Source organism: Aythya ferina (assembly GCF_964211825.1).
Source record: "Aythya ferina genome assembly, chromosome: 17".
NCBI lineage: Eukaryota > Metazoa > Chordata > Aves > Anseriformes > Anatidae > Aythya > Aythya ferina.
In genome coordinates this window covers 9,400,935-9,424,200 of record NC_140316.1, presented here as the reverse complement: position 1 = coordinate 9,424,200, position 23,266 = coordinate 9,400,935, and the positions used below count along the sequence as shown (strand labels likewise).

The window sequence follows — 23,266 nt, the reverse complement described above, 5'->3', positions numbered from 1 at the left end:
TCCATTCCTGCACCTCTGGCGAGAGTGCCTGGGAGACGAAGTCAGACCCCATGAATCAAATCCAGGGGGAGAGGAGATGCAGCTTTAGACCTGAAGAGCACGAGCCAGGCTGGCAGGTGTGTTCCCGTACCCAGGCACTGATTTACATTTCAGTGCCTGCGCTTACAGCACCAGCTGGGAAGGACACCGGGCCCTGCGACGTGTGAGCAGAGCTTTTGACGTCTTGTTGGAACTTCTCAACAGCTGCAAACCAGGAGAAGCTTGTTCCTCCAGCTCTTTCGTCCCAGTTTCGTGTTTTGTCTTTGTGTGTGTATGTGTTTTTTTTTGTTTTTTTTCCTCCCTGCTCTCAGTCCTGGAAGCCTACCCCAGCTGATGGTATCCCTGGGATGTGCGGGACTGTAACCTCCTCTTCCTCATAGTGCTGAGACCAAAGCCTGCAGATGTTAATGAGGATTTTGCATTGTGCTTACACAGCTTGTACACAGCTTCCTCCTCTGGTCTGTCGTGCTCAGATACAAATTTCTCTGTCACATTACTCCTTATTTTGTCTGATAAATAATTTATGGCTCTCCTGCAAGCTGGTTGTCACTTGTGCAGCGTTGCACAGGTAGAAGAGTGTTCTTTGTTTCTGTGATCATAAATAGGGATTTAAGTTGAAGTCATTCAGCCTGTTTGCAGCTCTTTTGATGACTGAAATTCTGCAGAAGGCAAGCTTCTGTGCGAGATTTCTCAGAAATTTTCCTTCCCCTTTCTGCTAGAATTTCAAAGGCAATAATCATCTTTGGGATCATTTTGGCGGCTCTTGTCTACGTTGTAGCCTAGACTTGGAGAGGAAGGAAGAGCTTTTGTAAAAGGAATTGTTCAATGAGCAAAGTAACGAAGCCTAAATTGCTGTGAATTTCTCCCTTGTAGGATTCTCTGGTGGCTGCTAAGGGTTTGGTTTTCCCTTCTTTTGAACCACTATGGGAGCTCTTTTCCACCTGGCTTCCTATTTGCACAACGTTTATCAGAACAGCATAACTCTGAGTTCTCTGCCCTACTGAAAAAGCGAGTATTCCAACTAAATAAAGATCTCTGGGCTCAAAGATGATGAGGTAACTGTGGGCGGACAGACTCTGATCGCACTGGTCTTGTCTCTATAGAATCAAAAAAAAAAAAAGCTTACATCATTTCTGAGCCTTGCCTCTGTTTAACTTCAAGCTGTTGGTGAAGGTTAAGCAGAGATGTTCACCACATGGTCCATCTTCCCAAGCATCTCTCTGCTCATGAGGGTATTTGTTTCTTTTGCTCCCTCTTCCATGCTCAGCTGTGTAGCATTTAATCAACAGGAACTGTTTTCATTTTTTTCTTTTACTCTGAATATATCCCTGCGGGTCCGGGGAATCACTGGACATATCTGCTGTAGTGACGTCTGACGTGTAGACAGAGTTCATCTCTGACTAGAGAGTCTGTCAGCTGTGTACAAATACATATGTTAAGCACTAACGTAAACATTATATTCTCCCCTTTCTTTGGAGCCGAACTCAAGGTCAGGAGAACATAAGGTGCTCAGCTGCACTTCGTTCCCGACACGATGGATCTGCAGGAGATGTCTCCGAGTGACTGAGGATGCACTTGTTTGGGTAGGCTCCAGGGTGGATGGGCTCTGCTGCTCATCCTTCGGCACAGAAGCCCTGCGGACCTCTCCTCTGCCATGCCAGGGAGTCGGTAACACATTTGCTTTTGTGCTGAGAAGAGGCTGCTAAAACACACAACAGTGTTACTGAGTTAAAGATCGAAGCTGGGCAGAGTAAAAAAACCTCCCAGTGTAATTAATCCAGTCATATTACTCCAGCTTTCGGCTTTGTTTTTTTCAAAAGCCAGCCTGGCCTGCAAAACCCAGGTCTCAATTAATACTATTATGCTGGGGATGACATTTCCTCAGTCTGTCGTCGGTTATTTTTTAATTCTCTAATTTGTTCTAATATGCGCATTGCCTGCACATCAAGTCAGCCATGAAGACGCTGCATTTCCAGGTTCCTTCCTCTCCATCCTCCCAAAGAAATTAAAGCAAGGAGGCTGCGGGACCACAAGTGCAGGAAATAGAATTAGGGAACATATTAATTGGGGCATCAAGTAGGATTTTGTTCCAGGCGGTTTCCTTCCGTGAGCCACTTTGATGCTTCCCCTTCGCAGCTCTGTTTCTCATTAAAAGTATCCCTTAATGGCAAATGTTGTTTATGCATGTTGCAATTATGTCATGCTGTAACCCCTGCGCTGGCAGGCTCGGCGGATTGGCGGCGAGGGCAGGAGGAGGAGGTCAGCGGTGGGGAAGGATTGGGAAGGAAGGGGGGGATATGGAGGTAAACAACAGACAGAATAGTTTCAGCTTCTCGGTTGAACGCAATGGCTGCTCTGAACCCCTCAGTGCGTTCAGGCAGGCTGGGCGCCCGCTTGAGATCTGAGGCTTGTCGCTCCTCTTTGCAGTCGGTTTTTGTTCTTTGTGCTATTTACTGGCTTTGGGGTTTGCGGTGCTGCCAGAAAAACGGCCGGGTGATATTAAAGCTCTGCTTTTCCAAGTGAAACCTGGGTTCCCTTTGGCTGTTTTAGCTACTGTTTGATTTAAGAGAAGTGGGATTTGGGGTTGGTTTGTGGGTTTTGGGTGTTTGGGGGGGAGGGGGAATGTGTGCATGTGCCTTTTTCATCATTGTGCTTTTCCATCTCCTCCACGGCTCTTGTGCATCTCATCTTGTGCAAACCTTCAGCAGGGATCTTCTTCGAGGCCCCGAGATCTGCTCTGATCTCTTCAGACCCTTTGCCATCGTTGAAGCTGCTCCTAGGTGGCTTTTGTGAGGCTGTGAGAGTAGTTCATTGGTGGGAGGAGATTTGTTTTTCCATCAAGGCAGCCAAAACCTCCAGCTTTCCCTCTCCCTTGTGTGCAGATGCAGAGTGCAGAGGGTTCATCCTGCCCTCGATCTCCAAGCCCGTGTGATGAGCTAAAGACAAACCTGGTGGGGAACTCAGCTTTTTTCCTCCTGGTTTTGACTGCTCCTACTATAAATGGATTTGTCCCATGTCTAGCACTCAAAAGCAAACAATAAGAGCCATAACGAAAGAAAACAGCTCGTGCACGGGGGAGAGCAAGCCAAGCCATGTCCATGCCCAAGCAAGTTCAGCAGCCAATACAAATACCGCCGCTGTGTTTTGGAAACTCTGTTGGCCTCTCCGGATTTTGGGAGCCAACACAGTGACTGAGGCCGATGGTGAAAGCAGTGAGCAAAAACCTCAAAGCTGTAAAAACCAGAATGTAAAACAAGTCTAACAGAAAAAAAAAAAAAAAAAAAAAAAAGCCCTCTTTCCTTCCCACTTAATATCCTATCTGAAGTGAGTGGAGCCTAAGCAGGCAAACAGGCCGAGGAAACCACAGGAGCTGGGGATGACAGGGATGGAGCTGGTGAATGAGGGGAAGCAGACAAGTGTAGGAGTCACCGAGGAGAAGTCACTCGGTGCCTAGAGCCAGAGCTGCTGTGAAATGACTCATTTTCACTTTGCATGTATGATATTTGCATGCAAAACACATTCTGCGAGCAGTCACATGGGTATTCTGCTCATGGGTTTTGATCCGGGATGAAATTTCACCCTTTCCTCCAGCAAAGTCGTTTATCTTTCTTTCAGGGAGGAGGGAGGAAGTGGGAGGGAACTGTGGGGAGAGGGAAAGGAATTGTCCTTCAGGCATAAAATTCAGGGATTTATCCCGCAAAAGGGTGACCCAGTTGTTTCCTAGCATGGGGTTCAATCCTGCTGTTGGCTTGGAGGCAGGAGGGGGAAATGCTCAGGAGAGGCCGAGGCTGGGCCTGGTCTTGGCCTACACTGGACCAAGCCAGGGCAGGCCTGGAGAAGGGACTTGGAGCCTTTGTGCTGTTTGGAGCAAAAAATCTCCTCTGCAATCAAGTAATAACTCCACAACCAGACCAACGGTGTGTCTCTGGGAGTCTTCAGCGTCCCAGGAGTGGCCCCCAGCCAGGACGGAAGACCTGTGTTTGCTTTTCGTCTGTCCTCTGAGAAAGGTTTGCAGCGTTTTGCCTCGTCCCTGTTGGGTATTTCTGGTGGTGAGCGTTGCTCGTGAGAATGTCCCATCAGGTAGCATGTTCCCAAGCCAACTTGCTTTTAGACAGCTTCTAGATCAGTCCCAAAAACTTGTCTGTGCTAACAAGTAGGCTGGGCTGTGCCATGGGCACTGCTGGGCCTGTCTCAGCAAAACAAACCTGAGGCAGTCACGGGGGGACGTTTTGTGTGTTTGTATGCGTTTGTGCCTCCCATCGGTGCCCCATTAACAGAAAGGAGGGAGAAAAGGGCCTTCGACCCTCAGTTCCAGGCAGATAACAGTGTAATGATGCAGGCTCATGGTGTGGGAGCTGAGTGTCAGCGTGTGCATGGGGCTGGGCCTCTGCCGTCATGGCAGGGCTGAGAGCTGCTGGGAGCAGTGGCTGGAGAGGCTCAGAGTTTTAGAAATCACCTTCTGCTCCCAACAATGCCTTGCAGAAGGCTATTACACCTGTTCTGCACTTGTCTTGGTGCTGTTCTTGGGCATTTCATTGCTTCAGAGCTCAGGCAGGTCTCGGTGGCCTTGCAGGACCAAGTCTGTGGTGGTCTCTATTAGCTCCCGCTCCTTCCATGCTGAAGGGGCAGAGCTTCCCAAGAAAAGGATGGTTGAGGTCTATCAGTCTTCACCTACTGCTTTTCCTCCATCATGGCTTGTTTCCAAAGCCTTACAGGAAAATAAATGCCCTCGTGGGAAAGGTAAACCTTTGATGCTCTGGTGTCACATGCTAGCTAGCCAGGCTTGGGAGCTGATTGCCCTTCCAGAGCTTCCTAAGCAGAAGGAGCAAGTCCAGAAGGACGAGCCTGCCACTTGTCATGGCAGGAGGTGTGCCACTTTCACAAGACCTCTCACTTGAAGGCCGGTAGCTATTGAACTGTATTTAGATCTTAAACATATAAAAGTTTCTTTAATATAGCTCTGCTGTGGTCCCATGTGCTTCTGCGAGGGAGCCTGCTGGTTTTGGTATGGCAGGTGGAGAAGCATGAGTCGAATGCAGGCAGCCTGATGCTGTGGATTTGAGTTACTCCATCTGTGCTGTTGGAAGTATTTTCACTCCAGTGATGGCACTGGTTGCCCAGAGTTAAGAGCTGGGGCGGGAGGAGTGGGCGTTACACCTTGCTGAGGGGATGCAGTTAGGTAAAGAGGTCTGTGGCAGGGCAGATGATGGTACTAAAAGGTGATTTTTTGGCTTGAAACCTTTTGACCTTCAAGGTGCTGCTTAGGAGTGATCCAAGTGAAAGGCTCACATGACCTGACCCTGTGCATCAGGGGATGAGCATATAAAAAGAAAACTGTGAATGTGGGTCAGGATCTGCAGGTTTTGGTCATGTTCAGACCCTTTACTTGCACTAAATAACATCCCTAGGAGTATATAATGGAGTTAAATCCCTCTGATTGCTTTGAGGATGAATGTGATATTTATGTTGTGTGCAGGACCAAACCTGTGTGTGGATGAAGCTTGCTGCCTGTGCTCTGAGCACAGCCAGCCCTCCAAAACAGGGGAGTGCTGAGCTTCGGGGTGCTCCAGCCAAGGAGGAAACCTTGACACCAGCCTTCCCCATGGCCTGAGCTCGTCCTCCATGGCAGCAAAACAGGCTATGTCCAGGCTGGGCGCCAGCAGGCAGTCTGTGTCCAGGCTGCTTTTCTGCACTAAGGTTGCTGGTAGTTTTTTATGATACAATGCAGCATGAGTATACTGGAGTGCACCCAAGCACTTGATAAAATGCGGCATCAAATCAGCACGGTAGTGAAAAAGGCTTTGAAAGGACCTATTTTGGTGCCAAGGTAGAGGAAGGACATCCCTGAACAAGTGAATATAAACGAGAGGTTGAACAACTGCCTCGGGCTCCTTTCTCTGAGCCTGTAATTATCACAAGGACTCGTACCATTCCCCTGCTGTTAGTGGGTGTCGAATCCCGAGTTGGGTGGTTGCACCAGTGAAGGAGAGAAGTTACAGTGCATCTGTAACTTCTGTTTAAATGCAGGTTTCTCAGAAGTCAATGCAAGGAAGGAGGGGCCGTCACCTGGAAAACAAGCTGAAATGAAGGCTATTTTGCTGGAAATGTTTATACATTGTTTCTGAAAAACACACAGAGTATTGATAGCGCAGCACAGAGTTCAGCTTGTGCAATCAGGAGTGTGTGTCTCTAAGTGTCGCTTTGTGTGTGTTTGCAAGGTAATGTCTTTCCCTGAAAGTAAGCTTTGGAAAACAGCTGCCAGCAGGTGAATTCCCCTGGTAGAATCTCCCCACATATCCTGATCCATTGGCACTGAGTCACCGAGAGCAGCAGTGATGACCCCCAGTGCCTGTAAATTTTTGCCTTGGTTTCCTGGGCAGAATTATATAGGCAGATGCGTCAGCCTGTGTGCATGTAATAAATCCAACTAAGACCCACTGGCTGCAGACATGGGCTGACAGGGTGGCGCGTGTGCTCTGGATCTGGCAGTCGGGCAAGTGCCAAAGAGTGGATCTGCTCAGTGGTCATTGTGGTGTTTCCAGATACCTCAGTGCTTTGTTAGAGCTGCTGCACAAGCCAATATCCTGATCCCCCCCTTTCTTTGCTGAGATTGATTTTTCTCTCTGGGAAAAAAAAAAAAAAAGGACATGTGCAAGGACATCTGTGGTGTGGTGGCCTTAATTAAACTCCCGATCCAGAGCTGGAGGAGCATCAGAAACGCCAGGGCAATGTCCAGCATTTGATAGTAGAATTTTAATCAGATGATCCCAGGAACCTGTGATGAGAGCCTTTGGCTTGCCTTTTTTCATTGTACCATAACACCAGTGAGAAAAGCAAAATGTGCTGCTGGTAAATGATGCCCTGGTGGACATCTGCAGGATGCTCACAGAGAAGTAACGCAGAGGCAGCACCACTCCTTTGCCTCTGTGCCAGTTCCGTGGTCTTTAATGCAAAATAAATGCAATTCAAGGAATCAGGAAAGTAAATTGGCCTGAAATTAACACAGTTGTGATCTCACTACTCCCAGGGAGTCATGCGTTTTTTTTGCCCTGATCTTGCTGCGTGTTGCTATTCTCCCCTTTAGTCTCCACTGCCCCTTCTGAAACGTTGGGAATAATGCACTTCTTATTTTATATGCCCTCAAAATCATGTGTGCTCCCATGTTCTGCCAGTAAACAGCAAACTTCGCTGTCCCTGCGGTCCTGGAAATCTCTTCAAATGAAAGATTTTCATATGAAAATTCCTCTGTAATTTACTGTGCTTATGAAAAAAAAAATGGAAACGCCTAAAGTCAACAAAACAGTTAGCAACTTGGGTGGCCGGGGGTAGCAGGTGGGGGTGCCATGGTAAAACAAACCCCAGCTTAATTATAGAAGCCTCTGTCAAAGAGGTTTTCTTCCTTTCTCATGCACGTATGTACGTGCATGTACTTATCTCCGGCAAATAGACTTTCCTTAAGGAGCAGGGTGAGCTGCAGCACACGAGTTGTTCCTGTTGCTCAAACTATTTTGCTGACTCAGTCCTAGGAATCCTTGCACGAGCGATGCCAAACTGCACTCCGTTGTTCTTGATTTGGTCGCTGCTTAGTACAAAACAACAAAAAAAAAATCGGTTATGGTGCTTTTCTAGCAGAGAGCTGAGAAGCCGAGCCCCAGCCTGGTGGCTGCTGCTGCTGTTTGCTTTATTTCGTGGTCATTGCACCTGCTTGTAAGGCAGGCACCTTGGGAAGTGCTCCGTGTGTGAGCCTCCTCTGATGAGCAGGAGTAATGCAACTGAGTCAACGGCATCATCCAAATTCCAAAGTGTGGGTGGAAGAAAAGAATCGCCCTTTGTTGCCGAACCGAAAATCCTGAAGCTTTCTTCGCTGTGTAATTCGTTGGTGTCAGCAGATTCTGGGTGTTTTACTGCCAGCAGTCAGCTGAACTTCCTTAAAGTTGCAACATCAGGAGGGTTAATTATGTACAAAGCGTTGGCCAGGGCTGAGGTCTGGCATGTGCGGACCCAGCTGTGCTGGAGAGATGATCCAGAGGTGATTGTCATGGCCAAGGCTTGCACGTTCCCGGGGACGCGGGGCCAGCTGCAATCCTAGCACCAGCTTGGGGAAAGCAGGGCGAGCAGGCAGGCTCTGGGAGCAGTTTTCCTTCCTGCCAGAGGTCCTGCTTCAAAGGAACCCAGGTCATATATATATGTAGGGGATTGGTGCTCCCAGGAACGGAATTGGAGCACTCATGGGTATAATCTGCTTCCTTTTTAGCACCGTGCTAGGGTTGAAAATGCCATTCCTGGGTATAGAAATTTTCTTTAAAAAAAAAAAAAAAAAAAAAAAAGTTGTAATTAGTTTCTGTGTGAATGGGTGGTGCTTTACACTGTAGGACTCCTTTAGTGGATAACGGATGGCTGGTATTTCAGCAAGAGTGGGCAGAGATTTCTCTCCGAGGCATGGAGAGGGCTTGGTTTGGAGGCCAGCCTCCCTCAGGACTGCGGCACTTGGCTTGGCAGGTCCTCCCGAGGGAGAGCGGTCCCCTCGTGCTCCTTCCAAACTACCTGCAGCTCTGCCTCCTCTTCCAGCAGCACTTAAAATACAGTTTGTGGATTTCCCAATATTTGTAACCTCGTCAGTCAGGGCTTATCTTCCGGATAAATAAAAGGACACAAAACACACACGTGCCTTATCTGAGAGCTAACAGAGTGCTCTCCTTGCCTCGCTGAAGGCGAAGACGTGGGAAGCGTTCTGTCAACAGTGGGAACAATGCAATTAAAATACGTATCGATTCCCTTTTCACTTGCACTATTTTCGTGTCGCCTTGCTACCAAAGCCATTTTTGACAGCCGGCTTAACCAGGAGGAAGGTGTTGAGCCCGAAGGTGCTGATTTTCTCCCTTTACTTCCTTTGCCTGACAGCTGGCAGTACCAGAGGTACAGCCCCTTGCTGTCCTCTTAACAGATTTCAGTTTCAGTTCTTTTGCCTGAGCAGCAAAATATTGTTCTCCTATGCCTAACAAAGGGCACTCCAGTGTCCCTACTTTTTTTAATCCATTTTTTGCTTGATTATGACACAGTTCAGTTACAGCAGCAGATGACTGAAGGATGCCTTAAACTCTTGGCTGTCCTTTTGCTGCCACGGGTCAGGTATCAGCCAAGTGTCAATGTCACCAAAGAGAGGAGGGGATGGGGCTTAAATACATGTTTAAAGCAACTTTTTTCCTCCCTTTTTTTGGCAAGTCACCTATTTTCCTGTGTGTTACTTCACTGAGTCCTCTACCCACTATTTCCCCTGATGGAAACACCCAGCAAGGGGCTGTGCTTTGCCAGGGGTGACCACAGCAGTAGTAGCTCAGTTCAGCTCCTGCCTTCGATGCATGCAGTGCACCCGCTTTGTGTCCTCCCCGCTCTGAAGTAAATGGCTGGTTAATCTCCGTTCCATGGAAAGGGGAAAAAAAAAAAAAGTCAGAACATGCTTGTCCCCTGAGAAGGGCTTTTTAATTGCTCTAGCTTGACACTCCAACTTAGTGTCCTCATGGCCACTGATTGATTTCAATTAACATTCCCATGCTCCAGGCACTATAAATAACCCTTGTCTGGCCGGCTGCTTCTCCACTGCCAGCTCAACCTTTCTCCTTTAGCTGCTGCTGCTGCTCATCTTGCTTCTTGGCTTGGCCTCAGGCTCAGTCTATAATTCTTTCCAAACTTCCCTGTATAAAATAATCATGTACATGAAGTAAAACAGGAGTCTCATATACACACTTAATAACTCTTGTGTACTGTATGAGTGGGAATTCCACTTTATAACCCCCAGAGCTTTCAAATGGTTCTCATTTTCGGCAGCATTCCTCCTGTGAGATCTAAAACTTCCCATTTTATCCCGAGCCGTTTCTTTTCCCTTTCAACCTTTTATTTTGCCTCTAGATTTCGGGGGACAGACGGCTGCTTTCCTTTCGTCTGTGGTTTCAGCAGCGAGGCGTCGGGGAGCTGATAGCACTGCCGGTCGGCTCTTTAGCCAAATGTCAGGGCTCTCCTCGCAGTGCCACATTTTCTGAATTAAAGATTTCGCCTAGCCTGTGATTCAGAGCAAAAGGCTGTGAGTCAAGATTTAAATTAAGCTGATAAGATAAGCTTTACGGGACCTATAGCTAATGTTCTACATGTGTTGGTCTGTCTGCCTACCTGTTATCTCTTTCCCAGTGAAAAGGAAAAAGAAGAAAGAGAATATCGTATGTATTTAGACACATAGGGTATGTGACAGATAGATAACATCTGTATGTACCTGGATGCAGGAGCAAGACTGATAGGCAGATAAGTACGAGGTAGCAAGCCACAGATTTGTAAGGCCAGAAGGGACAGTTACATCAAAGGCGTGCAGGACTGGAGGGTTTGAATTGGAAGGGTTTTTGTTATTTTGATGACATTTGGAAAGCCGAGGGAAAATAGACACCTCTTTGATAAAATGCACGTGTACTTCTCTCCTTTTCTACCAGCTGGGTTTTGATTGAAGTTTCCCAATTTTAAATTAGAAAAAAAAAAGTTCATGATTTGTCCCTCTTGCGTCTGGCTCTTCCCCCCCACCCCAGCAACATGTTGCCTGGTGGAAGATCTCAAACACCCTGATCTGCTGGTATTTAAATGAGGAAGATTTGTATTGACTTGGGACTAGTCCACGAGTATGACAGAATTCAAAAGGACTAATAAGCATTGCCTGCCCGGCAACCGAGAACCTCTCACTTCCCAATTTCCCGATTTCTTGCAGAAAGGGGCAAGCAGGGAGGCTGCAGAGGAATCAAACCCGGGAGCTTCTCCCCGTTTCTCGCTGCAGCTGGCAGTCAGGCGGCAGTGACACACGCCTCGCCTCTCTAGGTGCGAGCAGGGAGCAGCAGGGAGCAGCGGGGAAGCTCATGTCCCCGAGGAGGTCGTGGTCCACGCTGTTTGCCACGCTGCATGTTGTCTTGACTCTCCCCTTGTGTGCCACGATCGCAGCTGCGTGCGGAGCCCATGTGCTCCGTGCATGTCACACAGTTCCTGGTTACTGGTGCTAATTGAAACATCGTTTGCAATGGTACATTCTTTGTTTTTTGGTGTTTTATTTTTTCGTGTCTTCTCCCCCCCCCCCATACGCCCCCTGCTTTCCACATTTGGAGCTTGGCCTCCATCCCTTTGCTGTGTTGCTGTTTTTGCTTGCAGGGCTCTGTGCGAGCACAGCACCGCCGTGCCAGTCTGAGAAGATGGTGAAATCGCCGGGACATTGCGTAGCTGGGCCCCCTCCAGCTCCTCACTACCTGACCCAAAGCCTCTAGTCCAGATACAGGCCCCCCAGAGCCAAGTAGAGGTGGATAATGATTTTCTTTGATCTGCTGGCCACGTTTTTTTTGGATAAATGGTTTGCATCGGATGTGCTGAGAGCGTTGTGCTGGCTTGTGTTCAGCCCGGCGTCCCCTGCAACACTCACCTCCTGCTCGGTGCGGCTGTGCTCGGGCTGATGTCTGCAGGCTGCTGTGCGGGTGCGTGGGGCTGTGCCAGGGTGTTGAGCTCTGCCTGCCACAGCTAAATACACTGATTTAGTGAACCAGGGCTCAGTGCTACTGGCTAGGTTTTCCTCTTGCTCACGGGACTGTTCTGGTTCTGCTGGGACGTGGTGCTTGCAGCTAATTTACAAAAGGCAGGACGTGGCCCTCCATTCTTCATTAATTTCCATTTTTCTGCCCATTTTAAACAAACAAAGAGTTCAGCATCAATGCATTCAGCTGCTGTTCTGTACAAAGTAAGCAAGTTGAAGTCCTGTACAAAGTAAGTAAGTTGTTGATGAAAAAAGAAAAAACAAGGCAGTGATCTAACACAGAATGAAAGCTTAAAAGGTCCAAAGAGGAACAAATTTGCATTTGTCTGGTTCAGTGGCAATAGTATTAACATTGTAATGCTACTTAACTCTGTGAAAAGAAAAAAAAAAAAAAAGGATGAAGCACTCTCTTCGAATTGAAATGATATTTCTGGAAGTGTTGAAACTTGTCAGTTTGTTGGTTTGGGAGTTACCAGTAAATGAAAATTAGAAAATAAAAAAAAAAAAAAAAAAATGTAAGTCAGCAATATCAACAGGCATTTGTGATATATTGCAGTTCTGAAAGACTTCTTTTCCACAAAAGCAGTGCGAAGAAATTCACACAGGTCTAATCACACCATCTCCCAGAGCTATTAGTGGATATGCTTATAGATAAACAAGAAACAAAACATCCTGAGACCAGTGGGAGAAATAAATAGATTCTGGGGAAGGGAGAGCGAGTGTGAGAGCAAGGGGAGGAATGGGACAGATGTGTGCGAGTTTTAAAACTGTTTTTTGCATTACAGGATGTCATTTATTTAGTTTGAAAAACATGTTTTTATGGTATTCTGTACCTTTCAGAGTTCTCATGCGCTGGAAGCCAGCTCTGACTTCTGTGTCAATAGGCACTTGGGGACTCCAAGCCCTGAGTTATTTGACTGTCAAATGCTGTTACTAAGTCATTGGAAATCACTTTTTTTTCCTTACAAAATTAATTTGTTTTAGTCCAAGATGCCCAGAGCAATCATTTATATTGTGAAGCTGCAAGTGGCAGGAGGACAGCTAAAAATAGCACATTCCAAAAGTTCAGATAAAGATGCTGGAAGAGAGATTTCTCCCTTCTTCTTATTCTGCATCATTATTTAACCTGAAAAACCCCAATGAGGTGAAATAGGAAATACGTTCTCCCCCAAGTAGGTGGTATACAGCTGTGCTGCATGCTATAGTCGTGTCATTTGTGTCCAGCTTTAATCAACTGAAAAAGGTCCCTGGGCCATGTCCCTGGGGGGATCCACACTGGGCTCCCCTTACGGGCTTGGGGAAGCGGGATCAGTTCAGGGTGCTGTGGGCTGCGGGTGTGTAATCCATGTCAAGTGAGCTGTTCTTGTCTGGCACCCCTTCCTCAAAGGGAAAAGCATCGCTCTGCAATGTTGGCGTCTCCCTGGAGTAGGAATGCCCCACCGTGCTTGTGCACAGAGGGCCTCTGAGGGATTTGTTTCTGAGAGTTCGTAATCCTGGCTTTTCTGATGCAGTTTTAAGGTGGAACAACCAGGGACCTTAAACTGAACTTGGTCCCAGACCTCTGGTTTTGCTCATTTTGAGGACTTGATATCTCTTCCCAAGATCTTGGGACATGTGGCTCAACCATGTTGGTAGGTCCCGGTTATGAAGAGGTGTAGAGGTATCTAAACCCTGTCGCGCCTGCTCCAATTCCCCCCCTTGAATGACTTACACAAGTCTGGTTAACTAATTGAGCCTGTTACAGTCTGGAAATGTCATTCAGAAGAAGCAATAATTTTACCTCTTATTTGTAGTTCTGGACTTCCAGAAGCCCACGTCCTTCTTGGACAAGCTGCATGGTAGCAGCACGAGATGTGGCTCACTTGATGCCAAGCTGGGTTTATAAACTTGGATTAGGATTTTGTCTTGGACAGGTTGCCCTGCCTGGCTGTCTAGATGAGAGGAAAATCAGATTTACCGTTCCTTACAGCAGGAGAGCCAAGACCTGCTGTGAGGGCCAACTTCTGTTAAGAAGAGGGCCTGCAGCCATGCCAGTAGCTGAAGGCAACTTTCATGGGTTGGCGCTGCCTTTATGCAATCTCATCTTTAAACTACTCAGCATTTATTTTTTTTGAAGCTAACCACTGCAGAATAAGGGAGCTGAGAACTTTCCCAGCTCATCTGCAGAAAGGGGCCGGTGCTTTCCCTGCAAGCTACGACCCAAGGGGGATGCTGTGGCCTTTCCTCGAGTTGTGAGTGAGCTGCTGCCCTGGGAAGCCCAGATTCACCTGGTGTGGCTGCATGTGATGGTCTCCTGCAGAGGGAAGCCCTGCGGTGACTGAGAGGGACTTGAGGTGTTCACCCCCTCAGCCCCAAGGAGAGGAGGAAATGGGGCAGTCAGACCTCGCTTTGCTGCCCTGGCTTGGCACAGGACAATCCACTGGGTTGCTGATGTCAGGGATATTTCTTTGAACCCACTGGAGAAAGGTTTCTACAGGATGCTGGGCCGTTTTGCCCTTTTGGTTGTTTGATCAAAGAGCAGAGGAAAGACTGGGCATTTTGTTTTGTGTAGGGCCAGAAATTGCCTGGCTGTAGACATTCGTGGCTTTGATATAAACCAAAGTCCTGGAAAAAAAAAAAAAAAAAAAAAAAAAAAGGAAAAAAAAAAAAAATATTAATGCTAACTTAGTCTTCTGCACAACCAGTGAGCCTTTCTGTGCCCAGTCATCCTTCCACATATCCAGAGGTGGTCCCTGTATTTATCTGATGGTTGATTTTTGCTTTCTTAGGGAGTTCCCCAGCTGCTTCTGTCACCCAGCTCCCCTCAAAATCCGAAGCACGTATGCTGAAAACAAGGAGCATTCCTCCACTTACTGACTGATGTGTCCTTAATTTCCTCAGCTAGCCAGTGCCAATCATGGCTAAGGGTCCTGGTGAAATGCAGACAATTGCATCAAGTCCTTTGCTATCATACGCCATGTGTTTGTCCCCTTTTATAGGGTAATGACTTTAAATATCTTAGAGTCTCATTTTAATTTTGTCGTAAGATTGGATGGTTTCTCAGCTGGTGGATTGAGATTGGTTATTGGGAGGGTTTTGTGCTGGATATGCTGTGGATTTGGCTGACTGCGGCTTGACGTGCTTGTAAGCGATGGGGCTGCTTGCAGGCTGTAGCCATCCTCTCTGCCTGTTGGGTTTGTTCTCGTGCTTGTCAAGTCTCCGGCTACTTGTTTGTTGTGGTCATTGTGTTTTCATGTTCTGATTTCTTGGTTATCGTGTAACCGTGGAGACCACCGCTGTTCTCTGCTTCCCGTTGTTGTGGCTTCCTGTTAACCAGTGTTTGTTGTGGGAGATGATATGTGGTGGTGGTTTTCGGCTTGTTCCTTTGCTCTGGCTGCTGGATGTTTGTGTTGTAGCCATAGATTTCCGTGGTAAACCCTGTGAGCACAGAGCAAAAGAACAAGCAAGCTTTCCCTTTCTAGTCATTTGGGAAACTCAAACATGATCTTGTTCAGCACGACCACGAAAACTTGGAGATCAAACTAAGTAAATTGAAAGTGTCCCACAACACAGAAATCCACTTCTTCCGCCTTTTTGCTCTCATCTTTCCACAACCAGACTCCTCCTGCCAACTGCGAGCAGAAGGCAGATTTCCCTACGATGGAGAGGGGCTGCTTGTGTTCCCCCTGAATGGGTGGGACGGTGATTATGGGACCATCACCTGAGCAAAACAGTCTTCAGTAGGAGAAGAGTTCACCCTCTAAAATGCAAACTTGTGCTGTTGTTGGCCATATGCCTCCATAAATCCATTATTTTTATTTCAGAAAAGTAATGTCTGTGTTGGGGAAATGGAGAGGAGGGGCTGAGGGGCAGAGGTTTGTGTTGATATCAAGTTATTCCATGCAAAGAAAAATGTATTTTTTTAAGTGGCTCCGTCTCAGCGATTTGCCTACGAGCTCTGTTCTTCTCCCCTCGCTTCCCCCACCTCTCTAGTGCCAAATGTCTCCCATTACCTGTAAGATTAACACGGGGGTGTTCAGGGTTTCATGAACACAGCATTTCTCCCTAAAGATAACCAGATAAAGATAATCAGGGTTAGAAAATGTAGCTGCAAGGTATTTAAAAGGTGATGCTTGAAAGCTGCTTATGGAAACCTCTCCCAAGTCTTTTCCCTTTACAATTTGAGAGCCTCTCTCTCTTCTATTCTCCCTCCCGCCCCCCAATATGATCAACAACTCTGAAGCTCAGACAGTGGTAATCAGCTCTAATAGGAGCAGAAAAGCCAAGTGCCACGTGTTATTATGCCTCAGCCCCTGTAGTGCCGGTATCCGGAACCTCGCTTGTGCTGGGATAACAGTAAACAGATGTGAGGGCAGTAGTTGCAATACTGAGTTACCCTTTAAAAATCCAGCTTGCCCCATGGATTTTTACAATTCTTGTTAAGGCCCCTTCTTACTCAATGGGTTTTCTTTTTCTTTCTAGTTTCTTTCTGCGAGGTTATTTTTTGCAGGATCAGCTCCCTTGGCTGATTCACCCTGTGGCTCCGTAAACAGCTGGATTGGCATAATTGAGGGGTGACTGGGATTTGGGAGCGAGTGGCTGCTGATGGGGAAAGGAGGGGGAGTGCGATGGGATAAGCTGGCCTTACCGCTGAGCGAGATGTTTGCGGAGCCACGGCTTCTCCGCAAGGAGCCACACGTCTCTGGAAGAAGCAGAGAAATGCCACGAGCACTGGAGGAGTGAAACTCCCCTCTCGGGGCCAGATGCTGATATTGCTGCTTTTGCGCTTGGCTTTGACCTCGGATGGATGTGTGTGCCCGGAGCTGAGCTGTTGAACAGGAGGAGACACGAGCCCCAGCTATCGAACAACCCTTCCCTAAGCATCTCTGCTATCAAAACAGAGAACCCTCTTGGCTGCCTTGGTGCTGAGCCAGATCTTAGAGGGCTCCATTAAATATCTAAAATGTTACAGGATTGGGACTTTACTCCAAAATCATTCATTTTAAAGAGAGACAGCCATTCTTGGTGGTGATGGATCCATCCCTGGGTCCACGCAGACACTTCGCCTGTTGGGTGCTCATGCCAACGGAAGAAGAGGGGGCGATGAAGCAGCACTGATGGGAGGAATCCAGGTAGAAGGCTGGATTTTAGACTGCTTTTGGTTGGCAGTGAGATGGCACCCCAAGGACTGGCTTTCACACTGCATCCAATTTCGGGTGCCCATGGGCAGCTGCCCTGCCCCTGCTTCCCCTGCCTCCCTCCTTCTGTTCCTTGTACTGCGGGGTGAGCTTGGCGAGCTTTCCCCAGAGGAGGGACAGGCCACAAGAGAGCTGTGAAGAAAAGGAGGCTGAAATCCAGCTCATTCTAACAACCGTGCCAGCCGTCGGCCTGCCAGCACTCTCAGCCTTGTCATCAGCTCTGCCCACATGCATGCAGGCAACCCAGAATATCGTAATTTGCAGGTGTGGTGGTGCTAGCCATAAAATCGGTGTCTCTGGGCACAACACGACCAAAAACGAGCCTTATGGAGGAAAAGCAAGGAGCTATTTTGGTTGGTGAGCGCTGTCGAGGGGGTCCCTTGGTAGAAAACCCCCGCGTGAGCGCTCAGCCGGCTGCGAGTCCGCAGGGAGAAGCTGGAGAGCTGGGACGTGGCTGTGGGCAGTGACACACCGCTGGGGCATGTGCAGAATTCCCCCGGATGACCACAACGCTTCGCTGAGCAACTGTCAGACGGCTTCTCACCCTTCCTCGAGGGAGGACGCTGTGCTTCCAAAAAAGACTCCCAGCGGATGCAGCGACACTCATCCGGTCCTGGTACAACTGCTGCTCTTCCTGTGGCTGTTTTGCTCTTCATTATCTCCCTGGGAAGAGGTTGTTCTCTTGAGCAACAATATCCCAGGCTAGCTTGGTTTCTGCCATGCCCGTATTTAGTGGGGCTGTTTCTGATTTAGAAGCAGCCTTTGCATGGGTGTGAAGATGCTCCGCGCCATGTGAGCAATGTAAATGGGCTTTGCCCCCTAGTCTGTAGCTGGAGAAAATGTGTGAGAGATTTCCCTGCTGCTAATAAGCATTGTGTTTGCCTTCCTCTTTGGGGGTGGGATAGATTTGGGGAAAGGATAAAAAAGGGCTTTCCAGTGGGACATGAATGTTTCTGCCGCTGTTCCCACATTGTTCCCAGCTTTTTTGCTGGGGTCCAGCTGTATGACACAGGCCTCCAAAATGTAAGCAAGATTCCCAAACACATGACGCACAGAGCTGTAGCCGGCAGCTTACGTGGCCGAGGCGATGGCCACCACGTGGGCATAGGGCTGGTGGGGAGGCAGCGGGACTGGCCCCCGGGCTTCTGCGGGTCCCAGACCCCTTGCATGTATATAGGAAGACCTTAACTTCCCAAAAAGCCCTTTGAGGAGTGTTTGCTCCTCTATGGAAAGCTGACAGGGGTCACTGTGGGCACCCTGATGCTCAAGGTTTCCCAAGAGGAGGCCAGAGGGAGCGCCGGGAGCCCCGGAGGTGGGCACGGAGGAGCAGCCTCCAGCGGCGGCACAGCCTCTGCTGCTAACGCTTGCAGGGAGGGAGCCCGAGGAAACGCTTGGACAGGAATAAGCAGAGCTGGCAACAAATGTGCATTTCATTTTATGAACATTTCATGGTGAAACTTAAAACTTCCACAAAATTTGGGGGACTGGATAACTCAGGGGATTAGTAATGGGATACAGAGCCTTTCATCTCACCAGTGCCTTTTCAACTGCAGCTCAAGTCGATACCAGCGACTGAAAGTTGTTACCATCTGATGGCTTATGTGTAATGAGTTGATGGTCTCACTCCATTTCCTGGTAGTCAGGTATCTGTGGCTGATGCACACAAACACACCAGAGAGCCTGGCTGCTTGCCAGCCTCGTTGGCAGCCCCTGCTGATGGCTGGGCGAGTCCGGGAGGGTGCGAGAGCCGCCCTGCACCACCACGTCTATTTGGGGGCTCCGTCAGGTAGGATGCTGGCGTCTGCAGTGTGCGAGCAGCCTGTGAGATGGGAGAGCAGTGGTGGTTTTATGTAGGCATCCTCCCTCTGTGCTGGGATGTGCGAGGAACGGTGCTTCGTGGCAAGGAGCCCCTCGCCTGAGGCTCAGCCGTCAGTGATCAGAGCTGCGACGTCAGACATGCATTTTGCAACCAGAGCAAAGACATTATGGAGTGGGACTCCGTGTAAAATGAGGTCACTTATTTCCCCCAAGCGGTCTGAAGTACAATCTGGAAGGCATTTTGCAAGCGTTACTCTGCTAACACATCTGCAGCACGACTCTAGCGTAGGGCTGTGCTGTTGTCTCCGTTTCCAGCTGGGGAAACTGAGGAACAGAGAAGAAACAACTGGAGTACATATTCCAAAATGAAAAATTCAGGAGTTTGTGGATCATGGCCTGGAGCCAGATCCAGTAATGGAGTTAGACCAGCAGTGCTCTCCGCTTCTCCCTCAGTCGGAACATCTGCCCTGCCTCCTTCCATCACGGATCTGAAAACAGCCGCTCAGATGGAGCCATAGAAAAATGCTGTTGCTTACGGGATCTGCTATTGCACCATTTTGAGCTCTGGAGAGCTCGTAATTAGGACACAGTTTGGAACAAGGCAACTCCTAATGACGATGTCCAAGTGCGGATTTTGCTGGTTCTGTTCAAAGCCGTGGTGGGTGGTGGCGGTGGGATGAAAGCTGGATCCAGAGATGTTTGAGCAGCGGGGCTGGCTGCGCTCCCTGGGCCGGGCTGAGCATCCCTCCGACCCTTCCCACCAGGGGGATTTCCAATCTTGTCCTCATGGGATGGGGGGATCAGGTTCAGCCCAACATAAAGCATCCCCCTGTGAGGATCTGGGGACCAGCGTGTGCTGCTGCCCCTCCTACAGCTACACAAAGCCACGCACAAGCAGGCTGTTAGTACACAAATGATGTCAGCTCCCACTGGCGTTATTTTTAAGCGCTTTGTATATATTACTTGTCCGTATGCATCTCTGGACTGCTCTTTCTTCCCCCTCCCACTGCTTCTCAATCACTCGTGGAATGTTTTTTTTCCCCCTTTCGGTTAAAACCAACATCTGTAGATTTGTCCTTAACAAAAATAAAGCCATCCATCTCCCGTGGCCTGCCGTCGTGTCGTGTAAGCTCAGGAAAGCTGGCTCGGTCAAGGTTTACAGTAGCCGTCGCAGCCCGCAGTGGGAAAGGCACTTATCTGTAGAGGACGGTTCGCAGTTCTCAAGAACGCATCCTTCCCTCGGACCGAGGGGGTGGCTTTGTTTATGCTTTGGCACACAATGAAATGATGGGAAAACATGCTTGGATGCACTGCTGTAGTAAGGTGGGGCAGGGCAGCGGTTAAAAATGGAACGGAGCCTTTGATCCCAGGCCAGGACAGATGACTCCCAGGGTTGGGGTTTTTTGGGTGGACGTCATGTTCTTGCTCTCCGTCTCGGGACAGAGCGAGGAGTTCCTATCCTACCTAGCGGGCAGAACAAAGCCTCCGGGGCTGGCCAGGGGGATGAAGGAAGGGTGGGTTTGGGGGAGCCTGGGCTGTCCCTGGCATCTCAAAGCACCGCAGCAAAGAGCGTGGTGCTGAGCCTCTGGGCTGGTGCCTTGGTGGGGGACACGTGGGCTGGCTTGAGCCAAGCAGTGAGTCATATGGCACCGACTGAGATTTGCGACACCGTTTTTCCTCTTAATCTCCCCCAGAAAACACAATGGAAACTCCATAATCCGGGAGATAGCCCGGGGCATACCACAAACCCAGAGGGTACTCGCGGGAGGCTCCAAGTCCTCCCCAGACTTGCCAGCAGCCAGCCCAGGTAGTAAATAACCCCCCGAGTCCACAAGACCAAAGGGAAGCGATGGCAGCATTACGTGCTCGCACTTAGCCCTGCTTTGTCCCGGATCTGCAGTGGGACGCTCAAAGACTCTGGAGCGCTGACTCCTTGGAGCCAGAGTATATCATCTGTTAAGTCTCTGGCAAGACAGGCTCGCTTTGGAGCGAACAAATTAAAGGTCGTCTCTAAAAATCTGGTTAATGCCACATGCCAAAGCGGACAGAGGGAGAAACAGAGGGATGATAGATATCCAGATATATAGATCAACCCACGGCACAAGGCGTGTTTGTTTCTTTCTCGGTTTTGTTTCTGTAGCCTAGGTATATTGTTTTTATTATTTATAGTGTCAGGGGGAGTAGTCCTGTGCATCTGAATTTATTTGCTGTGCTCTGTGGCTGATTTGGAACATGTCCTGGTGTGGTTTCTTGGTGGTTGTTTTTTTTTTTTTTTTCCTTTCTTTTGCTAAGGAGCCCAGCGATCGTTTAGTACTGCGCACAGAAAAAAAAAAAATCACATTTTCATTTAACCATTTACCTTTTCAGTACTTAGCTACCGCGTGCACGCTGCAGATAGCTGCAGGACCCTGCGTGGCCTTGATTCAACAAGTCTTTGGAGGAATTTAAGTGCCTGCCCCAAGCTGAAAATGCATTCGAGCGCTCTGGCGAAGCACGGACACCATCGGGACGGCTTTGCCCGACGCGGCAGCGCTGCCCCGCAGATGGAGCGCGGCAGCTGCTCAGCAGCAGCCCGGGAGCAGCCGCCAGCACTGCGCAGCGAGCCAGGAGGGAAAGGGGATCCATTACATTGCAAGTTAGCTTTAAACTCTGTTCAGCGTTTTAACATGAATGATTCATTCCATTTCTGAGATGACCGAGGAGTCGGGGGGGGGGGGTGGAAAAAGCGTTGCAGATGAACATCTGAAGGGAACGCGTGTAGCAGAACTTGGAGCTAAGGGCTTCAGCAGCTTGTGGCATCCTTCAAGTGCTTAAGCAGTAGTTTCTTAGCAGAAGTACTCGGTGATCTGGACCCGTTTCCTCCTTGCATTACTGTGTCATTGCATCTCTGTGGCTGGCAGAAGGGGCCTGCAATGATACCCTGGGGTTTCGCCTCTGACCTGAGCCGCCACTGCCGTGTGTGGAGCCAGGTCCGTGTCCCCAGCAGGTCTGTCTAGGAGAGGCGCCCGGCCCAGGAGGAGGGAAGGCAATGTGATTCTCCACCTATTCGGGGTACCAGAAACAGAGAGCTGCTTTTGCAGCCCTCTGAGCAGGGATTAGGAAGGCCCAATGAAGATGCTAACGTGGTACTTGTCTGTCTGGTTGTAGAGCTGAACATGAGTCAAGAGACTCCAGAGCACAGTGTGTGCAAGTGTATGGCTGGGGCAGGAAACTTCTCTCTGCTAAAGGTTTTCCCAGAAATCAGGACTCTGGAGGCACCACGCGTTGTGGTCTTGGACAGAGGACAGTGGTCGTCCTTAAGCCTTGGAGCTCCTCAGCAGTTCAGCTCAGCTCTCCAGTGAGTTTCTGCTCGCCTGGTGCCGTGTCAGGGATTTCCCTGATCACTTCTCTCTGCAGCTTGAGCTCACAGCTCAGGCTGCGCAGCCAAAAGCTGAATTGGATGCATGTCCTCTGATGAGCACAGAAGATGGTTCTGGCCTGTTACATTTGCAAAAGTAGTTTAGCTGCAACATTAAGGCCAGGAAACCCAACCCACATAGTCTGGAAGCTTCACATTGCAAGTAGGCTGAGACATCGTTAATTCAGCTGCTTTGCTCACACGTGGTATCAGCTGCACTTGTTTTCCTTGTTACGTGTAAAACTCAAAGCTTTGCTATTTCTGACTTTTGTTCTGTACCAAGCTGTCACCTAGCCTGCTCCAAAAACGTATGTCCAGTCTGGGTGGATGGTTTGGCAGAAACTTTCAGTTGGTGAGGTTGTCCACCTCAGCTGCTTTCTTACCCCTAACAGGCTGCAAGGATTTGTTTCTCGTTATTGTGCATTCAGGGAAGAAGTGTCGCTTGGGTCTCTGCTGCCCTGTCTCTTCTGCAGTCACCCCCGAGGTGTTTGTATCAGTGTTTGTATGGCAAAATTCAGCACGCAATAGCAGGTGTCTTGGTTGAGCGTGTTCCCAGTAAAACCAGTCCAACCTTTTCCCCCAGTCCGCAGTGTAAAAGGTTACACTATAAAAAATATATAAACGTTTTGGGTAAAATTAATGTTTTCCAAGGTTGTGCCAGCTTCAATGAAATTTTCAAGCAGATGAAGTTGGCATGGCTTGTTTTGGCTTTCATGCTTTGTTTGGGCAACTTCAGTGGATGAAAATCTTGTAATTTCAGCACTGTCCTTTCACTTCACTTTAAGTCCTTGGTTATAGTTAATAAACGTGTTGGTGTTACAATAAATAGATGGGTTACTGACCCCATATGAGGCGTAACAGGCCTTTACTTAACAGGATTGGATGATGCCTGTCTGCCTTCCCCCAAAGGGGGCTGTACAGCCCAAGTCCGGGTGTCTGGAGGTAAGGCAGGACTTTCAACCATGGTGACTGTAGGATGGAGGAGCAGCCGGTTGCTGTTCCAGCATCCAGGGTTCAGCAGCTGAGGAACTGTCACCCATCGCAGGGCTTTGGCTTTTACCAGAACAAAATAAATGTGGTTTCCTTCCCAGGAATGCACTCAATGGTTTTGACCCTAATGGAACCCTCTGGGGCTTTTTGCTTCATAGAAAACTTTTAAGATTTTGGCTTTTTCTCTCCAAATGGGAGTGTGAGTGAGTTTTGTCCCCCTAGAAATGGAGGTGGTGAGGACGCATTGCTTTGTGCCCTGCTGCGGCGCCCAAGAACAGGCAGTGTTGAAAACTCGGA

At 48.8% G+C, this 23,266-nt stretch overlaps 1 long non-coding RNA gene across 2 annotated transcripts in view; it reads left to right on the top strand.

Annotated features, from left to right (window-relative positions):
* LOC311446187 overlaps positions 1-19,664 on the top strand; it is a 46,446-nt gene extending 26,782 nt beyond the window's left edge. Inside the window, exon 3 of one of the 2 annotated variants that reach the window (XR_014698795.1) lies at positions 16,049-19,664. This is a non-coding gene — a long non-coding RNA (uncharacterized lncRNA). Of the gene's footprint in view, positions 1-11,214; positions 12,010-16,048 lie in introns of those variants that run through there. The other variant, XR_014698796.1, reaches the window with a different exon arrangement.
* Positions 19,665-23,266: the final 3,602 nt, after the last annotated feature.